The sequence below is a fragment of the Narcine bancroftii genome, chromosome 4 (genome assembly GCF_036971445.1).
Source record: "Narcine bancroftii isolate sNarBan1 chromosome 4, sNarBan1.hap1, whole genome shotgun sequence".
Taxonomy (NCBI): domain Eukaryota; kingdom Metazoa; phylum Chordata; class Chondrichthyes; order Torpediniformes; family Narcinidae; genus Narcine; species Narcine bancroftii.
Genome location: NC_091472.1, coordinates 184,494,804 through 184,521,917, shown reverse-complemented (window position 1 = coordinate 184,521,917; position 27,114 = coordinate 184,494,804).

Sequence of the window (27,114 nt, the reverse complement as noted above, 5' to 3'; positions counted from 1 at the left end):
ATCGATCAAAATTTATATTATTCTGTCAGGGAAATGGCTCAAACAGAAGAACCAGAGGCAACAATTAATTGCAAAATATCCAAGATAATTAACTGTGGCAGACTCAGGTGCTAATTAGCCCTGCCTGGCATTTCCCAGTTTTTTGGGGCAGAATTAGTTCAACTCAACATTACATCATGCAAGATGCTACCTCTATACAAGAGCTTGCCTTTTAGAATTGGTAGTATTCTTACCACTGTCAGATTCACAGATATCAAGTGTATATTTATCATGTCATTCAGTCATGGACATGGGTGCCTCAGTAATGGCAGAAATGTCCAGCCAATTTTATCTGGAGAAGCAAGGAGAGCCGCAGCCCATGGCCCCTTTTAAACTGAAATGGCTCCCATGTTCCCAAAGTAAACTGAGGAACCAGAGATTCAGGTTGCTCCAGTGTCTTTTTGTTGTAAACAACGAATGGGACCTCAGGTAAAAAAATAATGTCAATTAACAAACATTCAATAATCTTTCGGGTCCGCATTGTATGTCTCTTGTCAATTCCAGTGGATTCAGAGAGTGGGAGATGGAAATGGGAGAGCCAAGAGCAGGCGCTGATTCAAAGAAAATTGTGGTAGAGCCTGACCTCTGACCTGCTGGACTCCCTTTGGTGACGATGATACCACATTGGTAAAGAGTATGCAATGTTACAATTGTAAGCCATTGTAAGAATGATGGTTTGTTCCAAGTCTGGACACTGCGTGAATAGGACATTGGTAATAACAATGTTCCTTTGATCTGAGAGCCTTTCCTCTTTGTAAGAGAAAGAGGCAGTTAAGCTGAGAGGAGTTGTCAGAGAAATTAATGTAAGCAAACTAATGCAGAGCTTCCTCTCTACGAAATGTTGCCACCACGCAGCAAGGTGGGAAAGGGATACATGTCAAGTTAAAATTTTTCAAATTTATGCATGCAGCATGGTAGCAGGCTCTTCCAGCCCATGAACCCAGGCCACCCAAGTGCACCCAATTAACTTACAAGCCCCATATGTTTTGGAGGGTGGGAGAAAACAGGAGCATCTGGAGAAAACCCATGCAGACAGGGGGGAGAACGTACAAACTCCTTACGGACAGCACCGGATTGCTGCTGTGACCATACTGCCCTAATCGCAGAAATAGATTGCTTTGGCCTGGGCAACAATGAGTTCTGTCACTGTACCTTGGGAAGACTGTCTGAGAGATCAGATAGTAGTGTTGAAGGACTCTGAAGCTCCTCTTGATCTTGCAGCCGAGTTGATTGTGTAAAAGAGACACAAGAACCTGAAGATGCTGGAAATGTGAGCGAAGAAAGAAAAGCCAGGAGAGGCTCAACTGGCTTTGTTTGAGTCTCAGTAAAGGGCCTTGACCCATAAGATTGACCTGCCCATTTCCCTCCATGAATGCTGCTAGCTGTTTTTATGTTTAGTTTTGGTCCAGTGAGTTATGGCAGCTGGGACGTGGATCTACAGGCGGGATGGTGAAGGGGCAGTACAAGTGGGCTCCACAGTGGCAACAGTTTCAAATGCAAGCAGCATTAAAAAAAAGGCCAGCTTTCTTCCAATTCTGGGAGAGGATAAAGAAGTACACCTCAGAAAAGTGGGAGTTCTTTTCATTATTAGCAGGGAAGGAGTCATTTAAGGAGTTTGCCTGAGAACTTTGAAAGCTCCCTATTCCAGCACCATGCAAAACGTCACATTGATATGAGGCGGTATTGATCTTCCATGGTTTAGGAAGATGCATGTTATTCAGCCAGCGTAATTGCATTTCACAGATGCAATTAGTGCACAGTCTTCCAGTTATTGGTTTAAGTTCTAGGCTTGCTAGAACACTCCAGTATATATGAGTGCAGTATCTCATTTACAGCTCAACCACAACAAAGCGAACGGAGACTGCGGAGACAGCCAGAAGATCAGACTTGAAATACCTCACATAAAGGCAAAAGTACAATCCTTAAGGGCTACTTCCACCGCTCCCTATGATCAGCTGACAGTTCAGTTAATCAGCTCTCCTCACTGTCCTTTGATCGTTAGAAAGGCTGACTGATGATGGTATAGCATGGTTACGGTTGCAGTTTAAGAGTTTAGTAAACTTTAAGTGTTTCATTTATTCTGATAATCTACACATTGTTATTTTGTAAGTTGCCATTTACCTGCATGGGGCTCTTCTCCCTTCCCAACAAAATGTTCACTGTCATTTCTCATGGTACACGGAAACCTCGTTAGAACGCGATGCGTTAATCCGCAGAATCGCTTATAGCGCGGGTGTCTGTGAACCCCAAACTTTGCAAATAAGTTGATTAAAATTCAGAATCCCAATATTAAAAGAATGTGCTTGCTTTCTTTCATTGAAATTGTTAGTTCTAGATAGCAGATCCTTTGAAAACTGGTAATATTTGGGCTTGATTATCTGTAGGCGCTCTGACGGATATGCATCTGTTCCGCGACTCGGCTGTAACGCGGTAGGAAATCTTGGACCCCAACTACCGCATTCTAACGAGGTTTTACTGTAGTTCTTTCAATTCCCTGACAATATACACATGCAGATAATACTACAAAAAATAACTGTATCCATTTACTTCCATCCTCAACAGTAACACAATTCAAGTGCAGTATTATAAACATCCCTTTACAACAAACTATTACAAAGCATGCGATAGCAGAACACTGAAAATGTCAATGCACGGATTTATTATAGTGAGACCATGAATGACAAACTTTCTGAACTTCTTTGAGTAAGTAGCAGAATAGCTAATCAAGAACTGATGGCTATCAAGTATTTTTTTATTTTTAGAAGACTCAAAGTCCCAAATAGAGTAAAGCCCCTGGTATCCAGAATTCAAGCAACCGGCAGCCTCAAGCAAATGGCAAAAAAAAACCAAGGAAAATAAATAAAATTTAAAATAAATAAGAATAAAATAATAGGTTAAAAAAAGTGCGCATGTTTAAAATTGGCACGCCTCTCCATTGGTTTGCTGATCTACCACTCGTGCCCGGCAACACCCGCAACCAGGTCCCGCCTTGTGACCAATGTAAACAAACAGATTCCAGTTTGTAGGGCATTATTTTGGACAACTTTCCCTCCTAACCAATGCCATTCCAAAAGAAAAGGTTTCAACATGTAGTGCTTACCCTTGAGTAGAAGATGGAAGTATGTAAGAGACTGAAAAAGATTAAAGTATTTTAATGTTGGCTTATCAACCATCTACGTCATTAAGGTCCAGTCTCAGAAAGATAAGCAGATTTATATGATATCCGAAACTGATAAAAGCATTGAGCAATGTCATACACTTCATACCTCCAAGATGAACTTAATTTACCAGGCATTTTTTTGAATGATTCAATTTGAAAAGGTCAGAAGGTAGTTGCAAGAAAAAGGAAAAGAGTTCCACAAGAAGATGAATATTGACGGTTAGTGTTCTTTTTCAAATGGCTGACTTTGCAGATTCAACATTCGTCATGGTATCTGTATATTAGATTTGTCTGGTGAGCATAAATCAGTGGATTGTGTGGTAGTGGATAAGTTTTAGTTAGGTATGGTAAGATTAAGTCTCAAGCAACCAGAGAAAACACTTATTTGGCATCTACCAATCCCCATAGGTTCTGAATACCAGGGGTTTTACTGTACTAAGTCAGCAGGCAAAGTTAAAGCACCTGAGATTGGAGAAGGGGAGTAGTTACCCTCCCATGGAAAATTGGTTTAAAAACAGGAAACAGAGAGTAGGAATAAACAGGCAGGCAATGACCAGTGAAGTACAAAGGGACAAAAGTACATGGACACCACCTATTCATGATGTACAGCAATGAAGAATTTAAATATACCTAATGACTTGGCCTCCTCTACGACAACAGATTTCACAGATTCACCACCCTCTGACTGAAGAAATTTCTCCTCATCTCTGTATTAAAGAGATATTGTTCTATTCTGAGGATGTACTCTCTGGTCCTAGACCAGAAACATTTTCTCCATGTCCACTCTATCTAGCTCTAGCAATATTCTGAATGTTTTAATTTGATTTTTCTTCTTATCTCCAGTGAGTACAAGCCCAGAGCCATCAAACTCTCCTCATACATTCACCCTTTCATCCCTGTGATCGTTCAAGTAAATCTCCTCTGGGCTCGCTCCAACACCAACACATCCTTCCTTAGATATGGGATGTAAAAAAACTACTCACGATACACCAAATGTGACCTGACTAATGCTTTGTAAAGTCTCAGCATAACATCACTGCCCTCAGAATGACTGCCAATGTTGCGTTTGGCTTCCTTACCACTGACTCAACCCGCAAGTTAACCTTTCGTGAATCCTGTATTAGGACTCCTATTTGGACCTCCACTTTCTGAATTCTCACCCCATTGAGAAAATAGTTTATTTTTTTATTCCTTCCACAAAGGTGCATGCCCAGACACTTCCTTGAAGCATCTGCCACTTCTTTGTCCATTCTCCCAAAATATGCAAAACTCTATCTTGACTCCCTACATGCTGAGCTTAAGTTCCTCCAGATTCTCACGGTTCACTTAAGATTCTGGCATTTGAGGTTGTTATTTCTCTAGGGCCCCTGCTTATTGTCTCTACAGAAGCCAGCACCTCTGACATTGTGAATGTCTCAGCATATAGTTTATGCTCAACGGTCCAGAATGAGATTTGAATTCACTGCCTCCCAGCCATAGGCAAAATTGGAAGTAAATAAACCATAACTTGATCTACGTAACAATTTCTTAATAACAGGTTGTGCACTGCTCAGCGTTTAATCTCATCTTCGTAACCACCAACTAGTAATACTATTGTAAAATGAGTTTGATATACAATTACCATAAATACTCAAGTAATAGTTCATCCTGTTTGAAAGTCAATGCCGCCCTTTTTGGCCCAAAAATTGCATATTTTCTGTATATCATGTGTAAAGGTCGACTCTCTATTTTTGGCCCACACTGTCCACTCAACCAAGCTCCCAACAACCCGACCGTGAACCCTCGCCTCCCCAGCCAACCAAGTTCCTGATATCCTAACTGCAAATCCGCGCCTCGGCTTCTCACCCATCCAAGCTCTCGATGCCCTTAATGCAAACCCTCGCCTCAGCCGCCCACCCAACCGAGCTCCCAATGCCCCAAGCGGGGACTTACCACTGAGACCCAACCATCCAAGCTCCTGATGCCTTGAACATTGTCAAAAGTAATATCTATGTAAAAGTCAACCCCCAAATTTGACCCGAAAAATTGGTCCTCAAAACTCGACTATTCTACAAGTATATACAGTAAGTTGCATTGTTTTTTGATTTACAGTTATTAGCTGTGATATCACATCCAGGAAATGTAGGTACATCAAAGGCAACAATCACCAAATATCAGAACAAAGTAAAGCTGATATTGAGAAATGGCCATCACACTTTTTCTCCCACAGATGAATTGAATCATGACTCTCCGTGTCCCAGTGAAAGCTTCTGTATAGTTCTACATGTCATCTCAAAAGGTAATAAACTCTCCATTTAATCTTATGTCATACATAATTTATCTTTATACAATGAAGTAATTTACCTTCAACGTAAGTATCACACACAAAAAGGTAGCAAGCCTTTTATCAACTGAATGTCCCTTTAAATAAATTGGCAACTGCAATGCTTGTTGGCTGAAAATAAAACCTTACCAATGTGATCCAACAATACAATATTGAGGACCATTTCTTACAAGTCTAATTTCACCATGGTGATCAAACACCAATCTCTTGTAAATGCCTTCCTTTCTTTCCATTGTTTTCAGAATTAATTTCTATAAAGGTAAAATGAACATCTCCTGTACAATGATATCACTAGTCTCAAAGGCACATCAAATAAATTCGATTTTATCTTCATCATTCCTGAATGATTTGGCTCAGTTCGTGCACGACCATTTCCCTGTTTATTACAATTTACATGCAATGCACTTCACTGCATAATTTGTATTAAACTTGTAATGTTTGCTCATATAAACCACATTTACAGCTGAGAGCTGAGACACAGTGAGATTCTTTGTTCTCTTCTGTGTGGCTCATTCATTGTGTATTCAGCACAGAACTTACCACTTTGACCACTTCAGTTGAACCTAGCATATAGGATGCCATTTATCCAAAAGATGAAATAAAACAGATATGTTATAAATAAACACATTTCTAAGTATGCAATGTTTAAAATGCTGGAGAATTAAACAAATTAAGTGGCAATGTATACTTTGAGAGATGTCTCAAGTGCATTGACAAAGAGATTTTATGTTCGAGTCCAGTTGAGTGAAAAGTTCATTTGCCAAAATACTTATTCATTGACAATCATTCACATTAAGAGACATGTTACCCTCTTTCTGAAATATTCTTACCATTTTTTTCACACATCAATAAGAAGTAATTAGATGAGAAAATTTACTTAACTCACTAAAAATGATTCAGCAGGAAATTTATTTCTTGTTAACTTAATGCAGTAACACCAACAATTGTAGTCAATGGACAGCAGAGAATGAACACTCAAAACCATACACCAAACTCTTCAATCTATTGTTTGAATACATTCACTAACTTTTGTTAACTAGACAAGGTCCTCCACAAAACCAGCAGAAGACTATCGAGGGGATACTGGTGACACTGTTAACAGTGAACTCCAAGCTGTATTCAATTTGGAACAAGGGGATGTAGTGAGTTGGACATGGAGGAAGAAGAGTTATTGTCTTTCTAATGCACCTCTGAAACAGATAGAAATGGGATGAATAATTTCTGAGAACATAATCAAAGTAACAAGAATGAAAAACAGCAATTAATTCAGACAAAAATTAAATGCTGGAAATCAGAAAAAAATTGATGGAAATACTTTGCAGAGAAAACAGATGGTGCCTGATCTACAAATTCTTCCCAAAAAAAGCTAACAAGCCTCTGAACCAATGGTGAGATGTTATTTATAAAGTTATACAGGGTACAGATACCGAGAAGGCCCCTGCAAGGTATAAGAGCTTACATTTCTGATCAAGTTCTGCTTCATAAATGCAGGTGAAGGTCGCAGGATGAAGTCAATTACATTACTCACTCCACAGTGGGAGGAAGAAGGTACTGCATGAAGAAATTTTAAATGGACAATTCAATTTCAAATTCACTACTTTTGTATTTTACACTGGTTCAATGTGAAGGCTGCAGAATGGAACAGATGGTGCACCCCAAGTCCGAAAGCAGCTGAACAGCTTACCTTTCTCATGGGCTATGCAAATTTGTTCAGAAGACACAACTCAGACTGTGGAAGCACTGGAGGCTGAATGAGATATTCTATGGATCTGCACAATGTGCAAGTATCACACACACATTCATGGTGTTACATTACTGCACGTCATGACCAAAAGTATAAGTGTGTCTCCTTATTCACATTGTCCCATCTGTTCTCTTCACACCACCATGAGAAACCAATCACACCACAATACAGAGAGCACCACTCATCAGTGCTCTAAATGTCACCTCCCGGACTTGAGACAAGACACCGACACAGATACACAGTGCTGATAATGATAAGGACTCAGAGGGGTGAGTCACAGAACACCCACAGATGAGAAAATGCAAACCACTCACTGCCAACCAACAGAGTTTCAGACTGTCGTCAGTGTCTTTGGGACACAGATTGATGCACAAGTGTTTTCTCAGAATCTAATGTGGACTGCTCTCACTTCACCTTTCATATTTCACATAGAACCCATCAAGTTCACACTGGTTCTCAGAATGATCCCAATCCTCCCACCCCTTGCCTCCCAATTCTTCCAACCCTCACCTGCACTCGAGGCCAGTTCGCTGCTACAAGCATGTGCGTCACCATATAGTAACTATTTATTAGTCGTCCCTTGGTTCAAAGAAGACATGTTGTTGGACAGCTCATCTGTGGACATGAAGGTGACTTTGCAGTCCTAGTATGGAAGCACTGGAAGGTCATTTTTGTAATAACTGTGGCTGCCGCTTTGTGGCACTGTTCATGGTTTTGCATCAGTTTGTGATAGCGCCCGACTTCAAAATTGGTGTAGGCTTCAGAGCACAGCGCTCGCCAACGGGATCTATCGGCAGCCGCAGCTTCTAGTTCTTTTGGATGGATACCACAGCAACGTAGGGTTTCCTTCACAGCGTTTTTATAGCACTTGCATGGACAACCTTGAGATCTCCTTCCAGTCTTCAGTTCACCATAGAGCAGCTAGTGAGGCATACAGTGGTCGTACATTCTGATGACATGTCCCACCCACCGCATCCAGGCTCTGATGATGAGGGACTCAATACTGGTGGTCTTCTCAAGACCCAGTTGGAGACACAGTCTTGCCAACGGATGCCAAGGATGAAACGGAAGGCGCCCATGTGGAATTTCTCCACATATATATATATAGTAACTAGGTAACCTAACAACCAGCTTATTATAGTTCACCACTTTCATCCCACGTAGCTGTTCTAATACAGCTAGAAACTGCCACAAGAATTTGTGGCTTGACCTTACTGCACATCAAGATGGCAGAAAGACACAGCCCCAAGGAGACAAAAAACACTGCAAACTCTGCAGTTCGCTTCCACTTCTACTTTCAATCCACACAGCTTTTAACCTTGGCCCTGCTTTCCATGACACTTCTTCAGCTACTGCTCTGCCCAAACATACCCTCACCAAAACCAATGCTCAGCCCCCATGTAAACAGCAACACGATTCAAATCTGACTGTTACAGCCTTCACCCTCCTATCTTTAAATCCAAGGGGTGCAGACTTGAATGGATATGGGATAACTAGGTTGGCCAAAATACACCTCCAAGCATTATTTGGGCTTACTTCCAACTGCCAATTCTAAGATCATCCTGGAATGCAAACTTAACATTTGCTTCATTTTTTTTCCCCCAATGAAGACCAGTTTCTAAATCTGCTTCCTCTGACTCTTCCAACCTCAACGCCAGGAACAAACACAAGGAGTTTATGGTCATCAAGATCAATGAAACTGAGACCATGTGTCATGCCGCCAATGTTAACACCCACCTTTCCCCATGCACACCAGATCAAATCTGCCCAGCCCAAACCTTCCATGCCCCTTTTCCTTCTCACATCTTCTCCAAGCTCCATTCTAGATCCATGAGCTCTTTCTTCTGTTCCCATTGTATTCCTTGCTCCTGTTAACAGATATTATTGACAGCTATATCCTTCTGTGGCAAATGCTCTTTGCCAACACTCCAGTAAACCACTTTGCGATACTCTGCTATGTTATAATGGCTGTAAAATAGATGACTTGGTCCCTTTCTGGTGCATTAGTGAGTAGGAAATTGGAACATGACATGGTCAGGGGAAGGGAAGAGACACAACATATTACAAGGGGAGAATACTGAAATGTAAGAGGTAGAAAAAATGAGGTGGTGAGAATTTGCTGGCAATGGAACTTTATAGCAAATGGATGGGATTAGAAAGGAAGAGAGAAAAGATTTTGGTGTCGGAGAAAAATGTGGAAATGGTAATCTGGTATGAGATGTGTATTCATCCAGTGAGATTTTTCCTCTTTTTAAGAAATCAACTAATTCTAGTATTTAAATATGTATCAAATGGGTCAGATTTGTGTATATATTCAATCAAACCGCCTCTATAATTCCTTCAAGAATTTGGTGCCTTCAATTTTCAACTTTTTCTTTATCTATCATGTTGCTTTATAAAAGGTACAAACTCTGCATAGTTTAAATTATAATAAATTGATCCAGAGTTGTAGGTTATTTGTTTTTAAATAAAAGCCACAGGTTATTTATTGTTCCCTTATCCAGCTGAGATTAACAGGTATCAACAATAAAGCCTACAAAGGAACTATTTATTGTGGGGATGTAACAGTATTGATACATTTTGGGCATGTGATGGTTTGGTATAACCTGAGAAGCCTCCATCGGCATTAGAAATGTAAACTTTAATGCATTGATTTCTCCAAAAAGCATGGTATAGCATCAATAGTATATCAAGAAAACATTTGCACTCTGCCACACTGTGTCAGAAGGTAGACTGGCTGAAAAAATTAGTTCAATTTTGCTGCACTTGATGCTGTTTCTGAAAATGAAGCGTCAGTCATGTCCCTGTGGCACTGAAGTTCAGGGCCACTGGTAAAAACATTGCAACTGATTGACTGTGCTCACAAGCCTGTATGGATGAGAGAGAAAACTTCGATCACAGCCTCCCTGGATATTCCAAGTTGCCTCCAGCTTTGCCATTTCATTTTTCACATTTCTTTAGTGGCAATATCCATTGTAGCAAACACACTTATTGGGAACACACATGCCTGCTGTGAGCAATGTATTCCCTATACAGTTCTGGCTCGCCATTCCTTTGATAAAATATATATATTCTTTTTCATTATCAAAATAAAATCATATCCCTGTGGTAACAATACACATCTTACCCATTCAGGCATTTTGATCTTATATACCGCTGTGGAGTACTACTTCAGCTTCTAAATAATTTTCATTACTTTCATTTTACAGTAACTTTTAAATGTTCTTTGTTTTGGGCAAGTAGGAGTTTGAAGCAAGAAACAGGAATCCTCAGAGAGGTTCCAACACATAGCAATGAATGGTCTTTGGTGCTTGCTATTGCCATGATCTTTTTAACGTCAGTATTATCACACAATGGAAAAAAGACAAACTAACAGTTCTGTGTAAAAACACACAAATGCTGGAGAAACTCAGCAGGTCAGAGCCTTTATGTCGCAAAGGTAAAAAGATGCATCACCAGTAAACATTTTGTTGGCAGTAAAAGGGATAATAATCACATCATTCTGCAATTTGTGGCACTTTGAAAAGATGTAAGGGTGTGTATGCTGTTTAAGAAGTGCTGAAGGCCATTGCATCAAATGTAAAACAGACTAATGAAAAAGGTGTGAACAAATGGTGTAGGCGAATTAAACTGCACCTTAGTTTCAAAAGCTTGGTGCTTTTCTGAATGCAGGCTAAAGAGGGGAGCCCATTCTTAAGTTAATGAACTAAGAAAACTCAGAACTTTCATTTCTGAAATAATGATACCCCAATATTGTATGGTAAACTAGAATTCACCTTTGTAAAAACACAATGCTGGAGAATCTCAGCAGGTTAAACAGTGTACTTTATTATTTCTTTTGCTTGGCTTCGCGATCGAAGATTTATGGAGGGGTAAATGTCAAAGTTAGCTGCAGGCTCGTTTGTGGCTGACAAGTCCGATGCGGGACAGGCAGACATGGTTGCAGCGGAAAATTTGTTGGTTGGGGTTGGGTGTTGGGTTTTTCCTCCTTTGTCTTTTATCAGTGAGGTGGGCTCTGCGGTCTTCTTCAAAGGAGGTTGCTGCCCGCCGAACTGTGAGGCGCCAAGATGCACAGTTTGAGGCGATATCAGCCCACTGGCGGTGGTCAATATGGCAGGCACCAAGAGATTTCTTTCGGCAGTCCTTGTACCTCTTCTTTGGTGCACCTCTGACACGATGGCCAGTGGAGAGCTCGCCATATAACACAATCTTGGGAAGATGATGGTCCTCCATTCTGGAGACGTGACCTACCCAGCGCAGTTGGATCTTCAACAGCATGGATTCGATGCTGTCGGCCTCTGCCATCTCGAATACTTCGATGTTAGGGATGAAGTCGCTCCAATGAATGTTGAGGATGGAGCGGAGACAACGCTGGTAGAAGCGTTCTAGGAGCCGTAGGTGATGCCGGTAGAGGACCCATGATTCGGAGCCAAACAGGAGTGTGGATATGACAACGGCTCTGTATACGCTTATCTTTGTGAGGTTTTTCAGTTGGTTGTTTTTCCAGACTCTTTTGTGTAGTCTTCCAAAGGCGCTATTTGCCTTGGCGAGTCTGTTGTCTATCTCGTTGTCGATCCTTGCATCTGATGAAATGGTGCAGCCGAGATATATATATATATATATATATATAGCAAAGATAAAGATACATAACTCACATTTCAGGCTTGAGCCCTTTATCAAGGTATGAGCAAAATGTAGACACGTGCCTAAACAAAATGGTGGAAGGAGGGGCAGAAGGATGAGCTTTTAAGTGTTCTGCCTCTGATGGGAGGTGGGGGGGGGTCAAAGGAGATAGTAAAATCAAGCAGGGGTCAGCATGGGAGTCAGTGTGGTGGAGAGGAGGGTGAGGGGATCAGGGGAGGGGAAGTTGCGGGTTGGGGAGTCAAGGGGGGAGGTGGTATGTAGGGGAAGTCAGGGGAGAGAGGAGGAGGTGGATGGTAGGGGTTACTGGAGAGTAGGGAAGGATTTGAGGGTCTGAGGGTTGGGGTGGGAAGGGGGAGCTTAAAGTGGGAGAGAAGGGTTGACTTGGGCTTCTCCCCCCCACCATTTTGTGCGGGCGCCTGCCTACATTTTGATCATACATTGATGAAGGGCTCAAGCCTGAAACATTGTCTGTCAATTTGACCTGCTGAGTTTCTCCACCATTGTGCTTTTACTTCAGTCACAATGTCTGCAGACTTTCATGTTTTACTTTTCCTAGAATTAATCGTCAGTAGATCCTCACAAATAATTCACATTCTTACATATCTGTGAAATCAGCATATGGTTAACAGACTAAACCTCTCATCAATATAGGTGATCTGAATTCTGTTTCAGTTTACTATTTCCATGGGGGTTCTTTTAATTCCTACAATCTGCGTACCATGAGGAACGTTGCAACCCGACTGGCATTTCACAGAACAATTTATCTTTGACTGGTCTAAATTAGTCTGCTTCCCATTTGCAGCCTTCAGCAGAAAAAAAAACAACAGAGGAGAAAAAGGGCAAAGAGAGCACAGTATTGCAGGTTAAAAAAGGACATTGGGAGCTGAGTGGTGGAACGCATCATGGAACGGCCCTGCAATGCTTTTATCAGAGCACAAGTTTAGTTTAGACTGTTGACATCACCCTGATTCCAAATGACAGCAGACCTCTACTTAATGCTAACATCTGCCCAGCATAAAAGTTACAATAATTTGGTATAAATGAATGCAGAGTGGTTGTACAGTAGTCTTGAAAGATAGCAATAGCTATAATCAAAGATACATGAATTGTGGTGCATGCTCAAAGTGGCTTCTGCATTTCAGGCATCTATGACTATAAAGAAAATTGAATGAACAATCACATGTGCAGAAAACTCTTCTAAATGAAGAGTTAATCTGCATTCATTTCACACTTAAATGATGCTATAACTGTCAAGAGTAGATATGGCGGCTGGCTGGCATTGAGACCTTCCACAGAATGAATGAGGAAATTCTTCAATATCGTCTGTGTCAAAATGCTATCAGAATTGTTCATCCCTGAAACCATTTCAGCACAGAACCCATGAAGCCATTTCCAGGGGAAAATAAATGCGCAGCAAGATCTGATTGCACTGAACTCCAAGTCAGATGAAGGAGAGGGGTAAGCATCAAATCCACATTATATCTCATATTCTAAATGAACACAATTCCAATGCAACAATCAGCCCCACCTCAGCAAAATCGCCCGTGAGTATTTTAAATTAAAAGCACACTGCAAAATTGTTTGCTGTCAGGCAAACTTTAGCAAAGACTCTTAATCCTTCTGGTATGTCACAAATCACATTGTTAAAAGGAGGAAAAAAAATCAGTCCAAAAGCTAAAGATGTCCTTCTGAATTGTACTGACTAGAGTAATGAGATCAACTTCTTTAGTTGATAATATGTATTTTCCAAATTGTATTGTTGACTTGTTACCATTATTAAAGAATATAATTATTAAAGTTAAATCCCTCAGTCCATGAAATGTGGTAAACTGGTCACTAGTGGGAAAGGCCAACCATATCTCCCAGAGACGTTTAAATAGAAAAATACAAAACATTTTCCAAAGGAATTACTTTGGACCGGTTTAGATATTAGAACTTTCTGGCAACCAAACAAGACTGGGGGGTGGGGGGGAGGATTGATTAAAACTGTTTCATTCTTCCTGGGCTCCCGTTAAGTACTGGGCTAGATAGAACTGTCAAGTTCATCACGGTCACAGCCTGATGATAATGCATTTCAAACCATGAGCTCACATTTGCCCTGTCACTGGAGCGCTGCTCTTGGGTTTTGAGTCGATGAGTGCATTGGGACCGAGGGGTTGAAATACCCAACACCAATCAAAAGAACCGCGTCGGGCGCGTCGCAAGAAAACTGCCCCTCCACACATCCCATTTTGCTTCGAAAATGCTCCACGGAAAGTTATATCCATCCTGAACCTTGAACAAAAGCGGTCTCGAATCTCAGGCTCCTTGGGGGCGTTTGAGGTCTGAGATTGAAGACGTGGGTGGGTGCGGGGGAAGAAATGGGAGCTGGGAAAGGGTATGGCGGGTGGAGAGCTGGGGGACAGAATGGTGAAGAGGAGAGGCCACCGACTCTCAGCCTCGATCAACCTCAGCTCAGCAACTGACAGCAGCCACGGGCGTTCACGCCTAGGCGAATAGGGAATGATGGTTTTGCAGAGGTTGGAGCCGGGATATTTTGCGTGTCGGAGAGAGAGCTCTACCCCTGCGGTTTGAACCTCACGGTTCTAATGAGATCCATCCATTGTTGCGCGATCACATCGACTTTAGCTCCAGGGATCTGTGACAGACTGTGCTTGGAAGAAGAACTTGGGGGAAACGTGTTCAAAAGCAGCTTGGCCATGAGAATCTTAATCATGGGAGCAAACTTTAATTTTTTTTAAAAGTTTGGAGCCCCTTTAAAAACGCGAATGCGAGCTCATGATGTGACCGTGATGAACTTGACATCAAGCCCAATACCGAAGGGGAGCCCAGGAAGGTTGAAATCAGCTCCCAACTCCATTAAAGTGATAAATTGCAGGTTCGGAGTATTTTCACGAGGTGTTTGGAAGCCGACGCTGAAAACACCGGCTGAGTTCCTCCAGTGTGTTTTTACGCCCAAGTAATGAGCGGGTTGGATCTGCGTTATCCGAATGCTAACGATTATTTCCCTTAAACCTCAAAAGAATTTTTTTTTTTGCGCAATCTAGCCACCCGGCTAGTGTTCGCTCCCTGGAGTCACATGAACAGTCCGTTCACTCCAAACAAATCTTGACATTCTCTGCACCCATGGTCGGAGCGGCCGATCGCATCACTTGGCCACGGTGCCAAGCCTGGGGACAGGAGCGGGCAAAAAGTCAACAAGGCGAATCGAGCCCATGGATGGCCACGGCTTTAATAAAAGGTACCAATATCGCTGAAACGAAAGCATCTCACACGGCGGCGCTTCTGCACAGGAACATTCAACTTCATGCTTGTTGAAGTTGAGCCGCTGGCATATTGTTGAGAGCGGGAAGAGTTAATTTCCACCAGATTTCAAATCTCCTCCTGCATTGGTCACTGGACCAATGCATCTACTCCCACCCCTCATTTCGGTCGACTGGGAACCCCGACCACTGTATTTAAAGGAATAAAGTAGTCCGAGCTGGATCTCGGCTGCTAGCCTTGAACACCACCCGTTGCCACTTCTCAGAGCAAGCCATAAGTGCGGCCAGCCGGTCGAATCTTGCCCTTGCTAGGAGGGGGGGGGGGGGGGGGGGGGTTGAGAGAACGTCGTCTCTGACGGCGCAGCCCTGCCTGGGGGAGGAGGGCAAGAAATCCAACGCCAAGTCTTGGAGCCCAAGCGGGAGGGATGAGCTCTGTGGAGGAATCGCGCTGTCAAAAGCAGACGCTGCGAGCTGTCATTAAAATACTTTCCAAATAATCACACATGGAGCCAGCCTTGCTTAACGGGATGAGCAGTACAGACTGTCCGCGATGCATTAAATCTCAGCTTCCGAAGGACAATCACACTTCAGAATGGCCCAAATCCCCGCTCTTTCCCCCGAAATACAAGTTGTCGCTAAACTTCAAACTTACCTTTGCAGAGTAACGCAGCAAAAATCAAAATCTCGGCCATGCAAAGGCGAAGAGTTGGCAGTTTTGAAAATCCCAAAGTCCGCATATTGCCCCAGAAATTCCTCGTGATCCTCCCAGTGGGACAACTCAACTGTTCTCCCGTTAGCAGGAGACTTTGAGAAGCGGCAATTCCCCTTGAAACTCCATGCACTGCTCGATCCGACAGGGAGTCGCAACGTTGTGGAGCGGCCACTCCAAATCACGAGGAAGATGCCCAAAAGAGGGAGGAGACCATCAGCCCAACTTCCCCGCTTCCCTCCTGCCTTATCTCCACGATCGGGCTCCACTCACTCAGCGCCTTCGCGGAAGCAGCGAGGCCGGCTTGCAAATAGGCAGTTCGGGCAACCAATGGTCGGCTGCGATTCAAACGGGGCCCACCTCGCGAAAGGGCGGTGCTCGCTGCCGATTGGCCTGCGGCGGCGACGGGAGCTTGAGGGAGGGGGGCGGGGTGATGGGCTGTCCTGCCAAGTTATGCTGGAGTCGTGCTGGAGCGGTGGTCCGGAGTGCGTGGTACTGACTTCGGTGCTCGCCCTGATCACCCTCAGCAAAGTTGTGCAGCCCTCAGAAAGCGGCCGAAGTAGGTTCTACGCTCATTATACATACTGTATGCCCGGAAAGTATCAATGTGTGGTAACAAGTGGAAATTATCCCAGGTTTTTTTTTCCTTCTTGCCTTTTGGGCTCCCCCCCCCCCCCCCCCCCCCCCCACCATCACATCATTTTCGAATGTTCTCCTCTTTAGATGGTGCTCAGGATCATTTTGTATATAAAAAATATCTAAACACTACTTCAAAAACAAAGTTGATTCTAGCTCCCTGATTAATTGCAAAACACACGAACAGCGGCAAAAAAAAAGTGGGACCTCACACCGCCAGAGTTTAACATTTATCTCACTCACATTGATTTGACTACTTCGTTTGATCAACTAATTTTATGTCATCTGTAGATTCCGAATCATTTTTTTTGGTGGGGGGGGGGACTGGGTCATGCCACACTTAAAGACCTTAACTCGATACACGTTGCAATGATTTCCTACATACGCTGCGAGCTGTCATTGAACATTAAACACGAAATACTGCAGACGCCGCGATTGAAGTAAAACAAACCCACAGTGCTGGAGAAACTCAGCAGGTCAAACAGCGTCCTTTATATAGATAGCAAAGATAATGATACATGGCCAACGTTCCAGCTGCCTTGCCAATGTCGCTTAGAATTTTAGAATTTAATTCCTCTGTATTGATATCAATCGATTTTGATAGCGAAATCAAGGAGACTGGACGGGCAATCCAAGCAAAACAGCGAAATTCCACCTTTTTAAAAATTTATGTCACAGAATGGCAACGCCACCTGAATATTCACCTTTTGATGAATAATGCACCAAAACTGGACCTTGTCAGTAAAGCATTCAGAGGCACTTGGACAATTAGGAGTAAAGTTTGCTGACTTTACAGTGTGATGCAGTAAGGACTGCTGTTAAAATATTTAAAGCTCACCCACCCCTCGATTGGCTCACATCTCATTTCCAGTCCGGGAGCTTCATTTCCCACCTATTTAATCTGCTCCGACGAGGTAATCGTGACACCTAGTGGCGAGGCTTCATTGTCTTGGCGCCCGACCCGAACAAGAACTCTTTGCAGAGATTCCTTTTGTCGATCTGGTGCGGCGAAGTCAAAAGCGGCAGCTCGAAACTAAAAGCTGGCCAATTCCGTACCGGTGTTATCTTGAATCCCAACGGTCCTCAAGTTTGCATTTTCATTAATTTACCGTGAATTGTTTAAAGTGTTGACAAGATCGTAATAAAAGAGTAACGCACTAAAACCGTAGTTTGTTCAACCTCGTTTGGCCAAGGCCGTTAGTCAAACGGGGAAGCAATTAATCGGGCCATCAAGGTGGCGATCTCAATCGAAATTGAACGTTCTCCCAAAATTGGTGCCCGATCCACTCACGCCCGGCCAGGACGTGATTAAACGCTTGGGCAGGGGATCCGGGTGTCGCCACTTGAAGTTGACCCGCACTGCTGCTTCGAACAGAAGCTGGGAGAGATGACGGGAGTCCACGGTGGAAAGGAGATCAATGGGTCTGGCACACACACCCCAGAGGCATTGGGAGGTGACTGGCAGGAATAGGGTTGTTTCAAATGAAAATAATACTCATTTTTGTTCCACCATGCAGACAACCAGTGGCGGATTAACTCCCACCCGGGCCAGTCGGCTGAGCTTTAATAAGCCCCCACCCCTCACATATTCTAAATTTACCCTCCTGGGATGTACTGGTGTAGACTGTGCCGATGGCAGGATAGAATTGATGGCCCGCCGGAGAGGGGTGCATGAGGAGGTGAGAGGTTGAGCCGGTAGTCGTGTGCCTTGGTGCCAGCCGCTGGCGGGGACCTCATTGCCGGGCTCTGACACAGGGTTGCATTTGGGACGGTTTGCCCGGTCCCTGTTCAGCTCTCTGCTGCGCAACATCTCCCTGGCTCGTACCGGCCAGCCGCCCCGCCTTCACTGCTTCCTGAATTCCTACTTTGCTTTTACCCCACTGCCTTGGCCAATGAACCCCGGAAGGAGTGGAACTGCCAGCCATACACACATTCTTCTGAGCTTTCCTCCATCATGTGGATGGTTGTTTCCTTGGTTTACCCCAGTGGTTCTCCACCTTTTTCTTTCCACTCACATACCACTTTAAGTATTCCCTACTCCATAGGTGCTCTGTGATTAGTAAGGGATTGCTTAAGGTGGTATGTGGAAGGTTGAGAATCACTGCTCTAGATCCAGTTGTTACTGAAATATTTTGCTTGAGAAAAAGTGTCATTGCCCCATTTCCTTTGAGGCTATGAAATCGTGCACTTAAGTCAATGAGGTACCATTAAAACAACGGTTTTCAAACTTTTTCCTTCCACCCACATACCACCTTAAGAATCCCTTACTAATCACAGAGCACCTCTGGCATAGGGATTACTTAAAGTGGTATGTGGGTGGAAAGAACAAGATTGAGAACCACTGACCCGTTTCAACGACGCTACCGTCAGCCCAAGGTCGCTGTCGAGGTCATGGGCTCTAAGAAACTTGAGATGGAACTCATTCCCCAAACCCGGCGTCCAATTCTATCCCTGCTTCAGCGCCCAGAGTCTGAGTTGTGACAGCAAGTGAATCCTGGGTTCATCTCACTAATGCTGGTCCCCAGGGTCTTTTCCAGTGGTTCACACTCTGCCGACATGGTGGGGGAGGGGTGGTGAGAAACATGCTGAACTTGCTCTGGATTAAGTTCAAAGCATGTGAAGTCTCAGAGCAAGTTCAATGTGTTTGTCACCACCCCTCCCCCCAACCATGTCAGCAGAGGCCGAGCCACTGGAAGAGACTCCGGGGCTCAACGGCAGTGGGGACACTGCCTCTGGCCAAGCTGCTTTAATTCAATCCCTTCCCCCAATCATCCTCCATCTTCCCACCAAACTATTAGATTTTTAACATCTCTCCAACCGAATTGGACGTTAAAAATCTAATACTTTGGTGGGAAGGTGGAGGATCGCACACATCGGAGCTGCAAATCTGCATACTGCCGGCCCACCCACAGTCACCAAGCTTCACCCGCACAGTAAGTGTGAACCCATAAACCAAGACCAGTGATTATTAAGGGATTGCTTAAGGTGGCAAGTGGGTGGAAAGAAAAAGTTGGAAAACCACTGTTTTAATTGTACCTAATTGGCTCGTTATGTGCACGGTTTCAGAACTCCAAATGAAATGGGCCAATGACAATTTTTCTCAAGCAAAATATTTCAGTAACAATTGGGTTGAGACCAGTGATTCTTAATCTTCCCTTCCCACCCACATACCACCTTAGGCAATCCCTCACTATTCACAGAGCTCCGATGGCATAGGGATTACTTAAAGTGGTATGTGAATGGCAAGTAAAAGGTTGAGAACCACTAGGAGAATGGGAAGAAAAGTGGCAAATGAAATACAATGTTGGAAAGTGTATGGTCATGAGCTTTGGAAGAAGAGATAAATTGGTAGGCAATTTTCCAAATGGGGAGAAAATTAAAAATTCCCAAGTGCAAAGGAGCTTGGGAGCCCTTGTGAAGGTTACCCTGAAGGTAAACCTCCATGTTGAGGTGGTGAAGAGGGCAAATGCAATACTGGCATTCATTTCAAGAGGAATAGAATATAAGATCAGGGATCTGATGTTGAGGCTGGGCAATGGAACTGAGTGGAGAACAAATCAGATCATGATTGAATGGCTGGGCAGACCCAATGGGCTGAAGAGCCTGTTTCTGCTCCTATGGTATGTCTTATGGTTTCTGATTAAGGAAGCAGATGATTGAAGTCCCCTAATCCCCACACCACAACTTACTCATACCCAATACACAAATATGCTAGAGAAACTCAGCAGGTCACGCGGCATCCATAGGAAGTCAAAGATAACCATTGTTTTTAGCCTGGGCTCCATCAGTTCTATTGACTGAGTTTACCCAGCAGATTTGTGTATTGCACTTGGCCCCACTGACTGCAGACTTTCTCGTTTAACAACCTTACTCATGACATTTTTCCTGATTTCAGATATCCAAGAACTGCAAATTGGTCAGGAGGGAGGCACAGCAGGATTTAAGATTTACAGTGACCAGATCAGATACTTAACCTATATCCAATTTCAAGTTGAGATGCGCAAACTGCAAGACACTTACGTGCAGTCCACAGCGCAGAAATCAAATTTTGTGTTGCACACAAATTCTCTCTCAGAAGACACCTATGATAATTCTGATAGGTGCAGCAAAGGGAGAAGACATTGATCTTTTCTCCATGGATTGGAACATTCACAACTAGTACACATATTAAAGACTATCCTTCTAACGGGCATTGTTTAGTGTTTTGAACCTAGCTTGGAAGTGATGGTCATTTCCATTCATGACAATCCAACCACAATATTGCTTTTGATGGCCAATATCTCAGCTGCATTTACTGCATGCATCTCTTCCTGTCTTCCTTTTGCCTCTCAGAGTTACAGATATTCACATATTCCTCACAAAAACATTCCAACAAAGGGATCTTCCTGAGCTGGTCCTATTTGTCTGCATTTGGCCTATGTTCCTCTAAACCTTTTCCTCAATATACCTGTCCAAATCTCTTTTAAATGCCTCCTCTCCTTCCTCTGACAGCTTGTTCCACATATCTACCACCCTTCTAAATCTTGCCATTCTCACCCTACGTCCTTTCGTTTTAGACTTCCCTACCCTGGGAAGAAGACTGTGATAATCCATCATCTCCAAGCCCTAAGTGATTTTGTAAACCTCTACAAGATCAATTCCAGCAAATCTTCTTACTAGTATATTGGTCCCCCTCAATTTCTAGTTCAAACAGTTCCTCCTGTACAGGTCAGCTCTTCACCAGAATCTGAAACCTCCCTCCTGAATCAGACCATGCATTCATCTGCTGAATGTCTATACTGACTAACATGTGGCACCAGAAATAATCTGGAGGTTACAACCCCTGAAGTCCCCTAATACCCACACCACAACCTTACTCATGCCCAATACACGAATGTGGTGTTAAAACTCAGCAGGTCACATAGCATCCATCGGAAGTAAAGGCTTTTAACCTTTGGCCTAACTCTTTGTATTCACTCTGCAGCACCTCATTCCCTTTTCAACGTGTTGTTGATAACAATGTGTACAATTACCTGCTTTCCCTCCCTCTCCTCTTTGCTCTTCCTGTCGCAATCTTGTTCTGTATGTCACATTTCATTTTTCCAATCCTGTGTATAGCATGAGGGGTGTGCGCAGACCTGAACCAACGTGTGAAGATACTGAACATGTGAATCAAAACAGAAAATCCTTTAACATAAAACAGAACAGCACAGCCCAATGCATGATTTTGTGCCAGTCTACATTAAACTATTTTGTGTCAATCTAACCCTTTCCTCCCCCACAGCCCATAACCATCCATTTTTCTTACAAAATCGGGTAGCAGTTGTGGAGAGAAAATCAGTTCATGCTCTAGTCAATGACTTGTAAAAACACAAAATTCTGGAGAAATTCAGCTGGTCAAACAATGCCCTTTATGTAGCAAAGGTAAAAATATATAACCAACATTTCGGGCTTGAGCCCTTCATCAAGGTATGGAAGAATGTCGGGAAGCCTCCGATGGATGAGGGGAGGGTGCAAAGGCAGGAGGTGATAGGTGGAGAAGAGAGGGAGGGGACAGCAGCAATTAGTGGGAGGAAGGTTGGCTGGGTGGGTTGAGGGGCAAGGGAGGGGGAGAACTGGAAAAACTAGAAAGGGAGGGAGAAAAAAGGCAATCTGGTTAGCAGAAAGCAGAGAAGTTTATGTTAATGCCTTCTGGTTGGAGAGTGCCCAGTCGGAAAATCAGATGTTGCTCCTCCAATCTGCGGGAGGTCAGGGTGAGATAGTACAATAGGCCATGGACAGACTTGTGAGTATGGGAATGTGACACAGAACTGAAATGGTTGGCTACTGGGAGGTCTCTTTTTGTAGTAGAGGTGCCAAGCAAAGCAAACTCACAATTTGCAGCCAGTCTCTCTGATGTAGAGAAGGCCACAAAGGGAGCACCGGATGCAGTAAATCAGTCCTATGGATATAAAAAAGCCTGTTTGGGGTCCCGGATCGTGGTGAGAGAGGAGGTGTGGGCACAAGGAGGTGGGGGAATAGGTGGGGAGGGATGAGCGCACGAGGGAATCAGGGAGGGAACAGTCCCTATGGAAGGCGGAGAGGGGAAGAGATGGGAAAATGTGTCTGGTGGGGATGGTGGGATCAATGACTACTCTATTTGTAACGAAACACGCATTTGTTAAAAGCCTTTCGGTACTTGCCATCCCTGCAGACTTCCACCAAACATTTGCAGAATAGCAAGTCAACCAACAACAATAATTAGATGATTCCATTAATTATTGTAATCAATGGATTCCTTTCATATGTTAACCAAATGTTAAGGTGTGCATGAGAGGTTAGCTAGAGCCTTGAGCTCCAAAATGTCAACTCTGTCCAGTGCTATTTGACGCTTTCAATTCTTATCTGTCTAAATTGTTGCCAGGCATTCAGTACATCATTCTGATCAGGCTCCTGAAGTAATTCGTACCATGAGCATGGATGAGTGTCACAGCTGCCAGTTTAGGCATCTATTGGGCTCTTATTTCCTCTTCCTGTGGAAGTTTGAGCATGCCCAGACACTTATGTGAGGCAAGAGGGCAGCAACTGTTTGCATTGTGCATGCAAGTGAATTTATATAATTAATCACAATTCAGTTTACACCATACAATCTGATTACAAAATTGTTCAATTTTAAACTCACAATGATCAAAATACCATAAAAGAGTAGAGATATACTCATACAGTATGCGCTTGTTATAAAAGTGCTAAACTCTATCCTTGAATTCATTTAAACTTGTCAAATGTCTCTTTGATATCAAAATGATCCCAATCCAGTTACAGCATCAACTATAGGAACTATTATTTTAAAATTTAAAAAATCCAAAATTCTTTCTAAAAAGCAGAAGAATACACTCCAAAATCAATGGTTGAGAAGTTCCCAACTCAAAGCAGGCTGAAAATATGGTCTCAAATAGTTGTTTTTCCCCATCTGAAGGTTTTGAAAATATAACAGAGCAAACAAAATATATTTGTACTTCATGAATCGTGGTAACTTTTGCAGTTGTGGAATTCACAACTTTTTTTTTTACAGATGGTGGCATATGATGAAATAGCTTCCTTTAGAAATGTTTATCTTTTCTAGCTCTTGGTCCCTCTGCACCACGCCATCTGTGATTAACGGGATAGTTCAGCATTCTGCTGCTAAACTGCTGCCAGAGCCTCTCTGAGGCTAGTCGCTGAAAGGTGTGCAAATACAAATGAGGCAAATTACACGTTCCCTTTGGAAAGCATTGTGTCCTTGCTTGGCATTTTACTCACAAGCAGGTGGGTTTACTGACTGGCATTTGCAGCTGTGAGCCCATATCCTATCAGGATCTAATTCAACGTGTCAATCAAACTTCAACAGATGTACCATCATACTGTCAACAATGAACTTGTCGTCAGTAATAACATTATGTTGGCAATGCAATAAATCTGCTTTGATTTTCAATAAATGTAATTTTAAAACCTCCTAATAAAACAAAATGACCTGGATTTTGTGAAATTTCAGCTTTAATAGCAAGACTCTTGTAAATGTGGCATGTTTGGGACTTATCAGGGTTGTAGTCTGGCAGATTTTCCAGACTACTGGACATTATTCTATTTAATACTCCAAACACACTTTTAATTTAGATGCTACACAGTATTATAATAAAATTTCCAGCAAATCTGGTCAGCTGAAAGAATTTTAAGGGGGCATGGATATCATGTCCTTGCTATATTAAAGGGAGCACGATAGCCAGAGACCTGCTGTGTTAAAGGAACACATGAATCACGTATTGCACAATCAGTGAGAAGGTTATCAGAGGTTTGCTATTTATACATTCTTGTCAGCAAGTTCAGTACTTTAAAAAAAGAAATTCCAAACAGTTTGCAGATGTCCTTCAGTGCCAGTTTAAAGCATGTGATCACAATGAGGGTAATTTCCAACATTTTATGGGGAAATCTACACGGTGGTCCTGTGACAATGGAGCCTGGTATTTCCTTATTTCTATCGTGAAGAATACCTGCAAGGAACTAATACAAGTGCTGAAGGAACTCAGCATGTCTTGCAGCATCCATATGAGATAAAGATATATGACTGACGTTTTGGGCCTGAGCCCTTCTTCAAGGTACACTGTAACTATTACTAAATGAGGTTCATTTCAAATGTTTAGGTGTTTGAAATTCATTTTAAAATGTTTCATAATGGTCTTAAGTGTTTTAGGATTCTCTAATTTTGTTTTAATTTCCATAAATTCTAATAGTTGAGATGTCAGAAACATTTGCGTTTTGATCAAAGTAGCTAATCCTGGGGCACTGCTTAGCTGACTGTTAATGGTTTTCATTTCTTCCCCAGTGGAAATGGTTCTGTGATCCCCTCCAGTTCTGTGTGATCTCATCATGTTGTGGAAGCACCTGTCAACTAAGCCCTGAGGTCACTCCCAATTGCAGGTAACTTTGATCATCATTCAGTGGTCAACAGTGAGTACTTGTGGTTCACCTGTTCCAAGTTCTGCCTCAATATCTTCCAAGTATTTCTTCATCACATGGTTGAATTTGTGTGCACAATGTAGAGAAGGGAATAATTTCTTTTTAGTGCAATGGTGCATGGTTAAGTAGCTTTCATTGCTGGAGTTTTATTGTGTACTTTTATGCCCTAGTTTTGTTTGTTCTCCCGTGACTGCATGAGTTTCCCCTGGATGCTCTGATTTCCTCCTTAAGATATGCCAGTTAAGTACCTATGCCAGAATTATCCCTATTCTAGGTAATTACCTGATAGGATTACTCTTCTCAAAGCCCAAAGAATTATTCTGGAAATAAAAACCCATCAAAAGAAACCATGCCACATGCTTTGGTTCAATTAGTTTCTTTGCCATCTTAAATTATTTTCTCCCACCCAGCATATTTTCTTAAAATGTTTTAGGCTGCTCCAAAGTACTCAAACACATTTCCATCTCTTCATGCTTTGTGATGTCAGGTAAAATACTGAATGATAAAATTTATTCAATTGGCTGTAAAAAAATTACTTGATCTTTTTCCCACAGCATGGTTGAAATTCAGCAAAGCTCCTAGGCTGTCAGTGTCAGAAAATAAATAGCAACTGATATTTCTATTCTGATCAAAAGTACAATTTTATTGCACTATTAAAAGAAGCAACAAGCTCTTTGCTGCTTTTTATGACTCCCTGAAGTTGTATTGTTCCTAAGAGGGATAGGATCTGCCAGGGCCTTTTGCAAAAATAAAAATAAAATAAATTAGAAATATCAGTGCTGAGAAGGGTGAACAAATCGTCATGTGTATTCCTTTCACATTCACCCTGGAGCAGTTTTGGGCTAACCTGTACATGTCAAACCTACATAACAGCCCGTTTTGAATCACAGAGGATTGAAAAGTTTCAGAAGTCATAATTTGTGGGGGGCGTGGCAAGATGGCATAGAGGGAAGACGTGAAGTTCCACCTACCCCCAGTTAGACATAAATACCCAATTTTAAAACTTGTAAAAGTGGCCAAAAAATGTATTTACAGACTTTGGAACAGTGGAGGATTGAAATGGCTACAAATGTGAAGAAATCAAAAGCTTAATTGCAAAAGAAATTACCTTATAAAGTGTTGAAGAATTGAGGCCTACCTACCAAGATGAAGCCACGGGGTCATCGATTGGAGCTCCCAAGCCTCAGAGGACACCTGCCTGGCTAAGTATAACATCGGCGCCGATCACGCATTCGCAAGTTGGTGCCGGTTCAGTGACGAGCTCGGCTGGCCCTGACTCCCGCGCCCGTGAACCCAGGCATGTGGGCGGATCAGCCGAGTGAGGACAGACTCGCAAGCCTGCATTATTGCTTGGCTGTCCGGGGGCGTGCAGTATAGCGTCGGAAGACGCACCTATACGGTCAGTGACTTTGCTGGGCATGCGCGGTGTGTCGCGAGTCTGTGAGTTATTGGAGAAGGTGTGGGCTGTGGGGGAGCCTAAAAGATGACGAGCTGACGAGGTCGGCACAGTGTCGACGGGTGTTCGGACCCGCAGCCGCACTGGAAGAGGAGCCACTGCATTAGGGGAGGAAGAGAGCTCAACGTTACAGGAATTAACACAGGAAGAAATGGGGACTGAGACCAGAGAAGGTAGGCCTCAAGGGGAAGTGATGAAACCTGGACTGGATTCTGTGTTTATGATATTGAAAGGGATTGCTCATCAAATGGAAAACATGTCAATGCAGATGTTTACTCAGATAAACCAAGGATTTATGGAAGTAAAAACTAAAATGAATAATATGTGTGAAGAGATGACTTCTATAAAGAAAGATATGACTGCAGTTAAAAGTGATGTTAATAGATGTATAAAAACAGTAGATACTGCACAGGATAATTTTTTAAAAATTGAAGAAGTTTTTTTTGAATGTAAGAATAAAGTAAAGTGTAATAGAGAAAAAATGGAAAATGTGGAGGACTCTTTCGTGGACTGGGGGATTCAGAAGAAAGAATTACTGAAGAAGACTGATTCAATAGAGACTCAAGGTCGAAGAAATAATGTAAAAATAGTAGGTCTTCCAGAAGATATGGAAGGTTCAGATCTGGTAAAAAAAAATTAAGAAATGGATTCCTGAGGTACTGGACAAGGAATTTTTCCGGATGGTCTAG